Source organism: Talpa occidentalis, unplaced genomic scaffold (genome assembly GCF_014898055.3).
Source record: "Talpa occidentalis isolate TD23 unplaced genomic scaffold, MPIMG_talOcc4v2.1 talOcc4.3, whole genome shotgun sequence".
Taxonomy (NCBI): Eukaryota; Metazoa; Chordata; class Mammalia; order Eulipotyphla; family Talpidae; genus Talpa; species Talpa occidentalis.
Window position 1 is genome coordinate 107620030 of NW_023603184.1, and position 6000 is coordinate 107626029.

A 6000-nucleotide genomic window follows, 5' to 3' on the forward strand; every position below is an offset into this window, starting at 1 on the left:
ATTAAAGTTGCTTTGATGAGAATTTTTTTTGTGGGTAGACTAAATTTGAATTTTGATATCTTCAGTCAATACATGTTCAGAAATGGATGCTGTTGCTTAAACTTAAATTCCAAGGCAAGAGATGAAATAACTTCATTTACCCATTGCCATAGAATTGCAGTTTTTCGCTATGCATTATTATATGTAGTGTTTGGAAATCATCACAAGATCTCAGTAAGTGTACCCTAGTAATTTGTTAAATTCTACTGCTGTTTATACTTAATTCCATATGCATTATAATTCATCAGTTTACCTCTTTTAGTAAATGAAGTGCCTCTGGTTCTGTCCTTTGAGCCTTATAATTGCCAGTTGGTATAGAGAAGTGCCTGGCCTGGAAGCCTGACTAGGCTCCTAGCTGGAACTCCTTTGAGGAGTTCTCTCTTTTAAATTTTTTTTTGAAGATTTATTTATTTATTTATACAAGTACTGGGTATACTCAGAGCGCGGGAGGGTGAGAGAATTCACCAGAGCCAGAGGGGAGAGCAGAGCAGGCAGACTGACGAAGTACACTGCTGAGGGGAGCAGCAGGCGGCAGGAGAGGTCTATGTGCCCTGTGGGACCCTCCCCGGTGGCCGGGGATCAAACCTGTGCTGCAGAGGCTGCAGGCAGCTTCACAGCCCAGTGCTCAACCGCTGCGCCACCGGGGAGGCCCGAGGAGTTCTCTCTTTTAATAGCCTTTGGTGGGGTAAGTAAGTTGTAGCTGGTAGCTTGGGCTTCCTTTTCATGTTTTTCCAGTTCCTTCATCCTTCTTTGAATTCCTTTGGAATTTCTAAGTTTTAAGTTCTTTTTTTCTAAAATCTATTTTACTTTTTATTAAAGAAATTCATGGACATGGTTTAAAAAGTCAAAACTAGAAGGCTTATAATGAAAATAAATAATTGCCCTTTCCCCAGCTTTGTGCCTCAGAGATTCTTTCAACTTTTAGTGGTTTGTTCTAGTATTTACCTTCTTAACTGGAAAATGTCATGTCACATTTTCTTGATTTATCAATTTCAGAAATGATTTCTTGAATTCTTGTTTTGGTAGACAGGATTTATTATTTTTACATCCCTACCCCCTCCCCATTTTTACCTCATCCCTCCCAGTGAGATTAATCATAACTTTTGGTAAAATCAGATGCGTTATTCACAGATGAATTCCATAATAACTACCACTATTTCCTTTCTACTAGAACCTTATTTTTCCCTAAATTAATATCAGTCAAATTAATAATTGCCTGATTTTCAAGTTGATTAGTTTTTTTGTCTATCATACTGATTATCAAAAGACTAAATTGCTCAAAAGCATCAGATAAACTATCAATTCCTTTTTTTTCCTTTGCGGACATTCCTTCTGTCTATCAACAGTCATTCCTTCTCTGCTGTCTGGACTCTTGCTCCCAGGCCCCTGTTTGGTATCACAGGACAGTTAGGAACAAAGAAAACAGTGTCATAAAAGGAAAGGGCAGCTAGGGGTGTAGCAGCTAGGGATGGAGTTAGGTGGGGGAGTATATCCACACACTTCCCACTCCCCCACCTCCCTGGGTATTAGTGGGAAGAAGTTGTCATTTTGAATGAGAGGTGGCAGGTTAGAAATAAAGAATAATGCAATATACGTAATGAAAAGGAGGTGTTTTAGGAAAAACTTTCAGTCTTAGTGCCATCACCTTTCCCTATGACCATTTAGAACTGGGAATAACCAAGAAAACTGGGTTATTCTCGCCCTTCCTCCTATTTTTTTTTAATACCTGAGTATGTGTTCTTTATTAAATAATCACATAAATAGTGTGAATAAAATATAAGCTCACCTTGACACTTCCATTCTCTCAGATAATCATGCTTTTCTGGTGGTTATCTTTCCAGAGCTTTTCCCTGGGCATTGCCTTATTAATTAAGCAGGGGTATATCACAGTCATTCAAATTAGCTCATTGATATAATAGCAAGGTGATTAAGTAAATAGTGATACATCTGTCCGGTGTAGCTGGTAATAAAGAAGGAAGTAGCTCTATATATCTTTACTGAAGTAGTATGTGTGACAGTTGAATCATTCTGACTTCTGCCATTGTTGCCCTGATAGACATTCTAGCTCTTTTAATCCATTTATGCAAGGAACTGTGAATTGATTGCTTTTCCTACATGACTAGAATGAGAACATTTTTTTTTTGAAAGCCAATACTAGAATTTCTAATGCTTTTCTTCCATTGTGTATGCATGAATGTGTTTGTATATATAGGTCTGTATGCCTGCTTTCTTGGTTGTGACAATGCAAGTGACATTACAAATTTAGTTATGAAAGATAAAACAAGTTTGCTGCAGAAATTACAAAGACTCAGTGAAAATAGAGTCGTAGTTTTCCGTTTGGCAGCAATCAAAAGCATGGCCTAGAGATGTAAAGGTTAAAAAACCAGATTGTGTCTGGGAATGTATTCTTTTCCCTATGATTAAAATCCTTCATTTATGAAATTTAAGTGAGCAAACCATAAATATCTTTTAAGTCTTAATCACCAAAATGAGACTATTTGAATTAAATAGAAAATTTCCATGCTATGCCCTTTTCCTGTGATATTTGTAGTTGCTAGGGGTTGCTAGGTTACCCAAGTGTTTCAGCTGCTTTCAGAATTGTTATATCCAGAAGATTATCCACTATTCCTTGCCCACATTGGGTAAGGTCTTAAAGTATATTTCATATATACAACTCTTATTTGTCTTCATTTTTTGTTTTCTTTTGCAGTGGCTTGCCAGGGAGAAGTGTGTGGCAACAAATACCTGTGGTTTAGCATTGTGGCCATGCCAAGTGGTTTAGGCATACAGTCTTTCTTTCTTTCTTTCTTTCTTTCTTTCTTTCTTTCTTTCTTTCTTTCTTTCTTTCTTTCTTTCTTTCTTTCTTTCTTTCTTTCTTTCTTTCTTTCTTTCTTTCTTTCTTTCTTTCTTTCTTTCTTTCTTTCTTTCTTTCTTTCTTTCTTTCTTTCTTTCTTTCCTTTCTTTCTTTTCTTTTTTTTTTTTTTTTTGATGCCAACTCTAATCAATTACTTGTGACTTCAGAGATTTGCATTTCAGGCTAGCATAAGCAACCTACTTGATTAATGATATCTGCCATGGGCTTATCATGTGGGAGGGTATGGGGAATGGTGGCAGGTATATTCTGTCATCCAAAATATAGGACAATGATTATGGTCTAACTTTGAGTACCTTTGGTAGATTATATATCTCTAAGAACTCAACACTAAATGAAGTCAAACAATTTGTAATTGATTTCCTGTTCTCAGTTTCACTAGGCTGTCACACTAGATGAACTCAACCATATGTATGTTTTTTAAAGTGGAAAAAAAAATAGTTCATCACCTTTCTATTCAGGCCAAGTGTGCATTTGCACATAAACAAACACTGTTCCCTTACTGGCAGTGCCTTTGTGAATTTGAAGACCTTTGCAACACTTGACATGGTGCTCAGAAAAAGAAAACAGTGCCGTATTTTAAAAAACTGTAAAAAGTCTGAGTAAAATTTAAGAGCCTATCAGTGCTTTACTTAGGTTACATTTTTTTTTAAAAGATTTATTTATTTTTATACAAAACTTGGGTACAGGCCAGAGGTGTGGGAGGGTGAGGGGATTCAGCAGAGAGAGAGCAGGGAGCAGAACAGGCAGATTGACTGAAATACACTTCTGAGGGGAACAGCGGGCTGAGGGAAGCAACGGGCGAGACAGGAGAGGTCTGCCGTGCCATGTGGGTATCTCCCTGGCCGACCGGGAATCAAACCTGTGCTGCAGAGGCTGTGGACAGCTTCACAATGCTGCACTCAACCTGCTGCACCACCGGGGAGGCCCACGTACTGAGGTTACTTTCTATGCTTGGATCACCCTTAGATATCCCTTGAAAGAAGAATTTTAGTTCATTTGTTGTTTTGCTTCAGTAGCTAACTTCTACAAGGAGTTGCTCTTTTTCCTTGCTGTGTTTTTAAAATATATTGGGGCCTCCCTGGTGGCACAAGGGGTTAAGACGCAGCACTATGAAGCTATCAGCAGCCACTGCAGCACAAGTTAGATTCCTGGCCAGGGAGGTGACACATATGGCGCAGCAGACCTCTCCTGTCTCGCCCGCTGCTTCCTTCAGTCTTTCCGATTGCCTGTTCTGTTCCCCACTCTGTCTCTGGTGAATCCTCTCACCTCCCACACCTCTGGCCTATACCCCAGCTCTTGTATGCATAAATAAATAAATCTTTAAAAAATATATATATAGGCCACAACTTTGGCGGCCAAATGCATAGATTACAACTTCTTCTTGCTTTTGTGAATCAGGCCACATTGCCTACACAGTAAAATGTAACAATGACCTCTTTTATTATTATTATTATTTTTGGCCTCAATCTCTTGAGGACATGTGGCTTCCTTTGCTATAATGTTTGCATCTGTCACTTCTAGATTCAACTCTTGCAAGTGTTTTTCTTTCTGTTGGGAAGTATGGAGTAAGGAAACAGATATAGTTTTAAATGGTGTTTTTAATAATTCAAGTACATTTTTAGCTTGATCAGAGAAACACTGATTTTTTTTTTGCCCTCTAGTTTTCAAAATTCTGTTATCTCAACCTTTCCTTTTTACCAGCTCTCAAGAAATTGTGCCTGAAGGCTATAAAAATTATGGTTGAATGTTAAAAGTAAGCTGCTAAGAACTTTCCAATAATATCCATAATTAGCCAAAGAGAAAGTCATATGAACTGCTAACATTTTTCTACCTTCCCTTTTTTAATTTTTTTTTCTCCATTTTTGATTGATGATTGTAGAATCTTCCCAGAAACCCTCCTCAGTAACTCTGTTTCTGGTGTACAATGATAACTCAGTATTTGGTTTGGGAAAAGAAAAGAATCACTTGGGAAGTGTGGGGAGCACAAAGGGGTATTTAAGATAGTTTTTATATGTTCATTTAAAAATTTTATTTAACATTCATTGACCAGTTTATTCAATGCTTTGTGGCTAGTATTTATCTTTGCTCTCTAATTCTTGAGTGCACTTAAAGCTCCCCACTTTATTTTTAATAGTTTAGATAAATTGACTACTAACTGTAATTTGCTTTCCTGAATTTTCACTTTTCTTAGTTAAGTAATTGAATAGTATTTATTATTAATATTTGCCTACCAACTATTTTAACCTAAACTTAAATGGGCAGACATTAGAAAATACCATGATTGTTTGATGTAGATTTTTCTCTGTGTATACAAATATTGAAAACAAACACATGATTTTTTTTTTTGCCTTTTATATGTTTTCATTATAAATGTTTTGCATCAAGAGTTTGTGGGTATGTAAGTGAACAATTTGTAACCTTAGATGTTAAATAAAATTGGAAAAACTGAAAATTGATAAGAAAGCTAGTCTCTAAATAAACGTAGCAACCTGACAGCAAATATAAGCTTTAGTCTAATATAAACGAGCATGAACACTTCAATTTTGAAACATTTTTAGAATAGATTTGTTTCTCCCCAGGGAAAAACCAGCTTCATTTAAAAACATATGTATAGTTATTTTGTGAGTATTCTTTTTTTCATCCAAATGCCAAAAGGTGTACTCGATATGTTTTTGTTATGAAAATTCTGCTTGTTTAAAGTATTGTAGCAATTTTATAAATCAGTAAAACTGAGCCATATCAACAAAGTGGGGGAAAATGTTTAATAAGTTTGCCATGTCACTAAGGAAAATTTAAGTACAAAATGTTTTGAAAGTTTAAGGGACGGTAATTCTTTGCTTTTAAGCAGTGTGATCACTGAATTGCTGTTCACTTAAATGTGCATTGGCCAAATGAATGTGCTGTGATGTGGGAAAAGATATTAGGAGACTTCCTAGTTAACCTTTAAATGTAAACTTTAAGTAGATCACCTTATTCAGCTATATCAGAGGTTCTCCACCTTGGCTGTGCATTAGAAACCCTGTGGGAGCATTTGAACTTCCTGATGCCTAGACTGATTTAAATGAACTATAGCATTCTCTGGGACC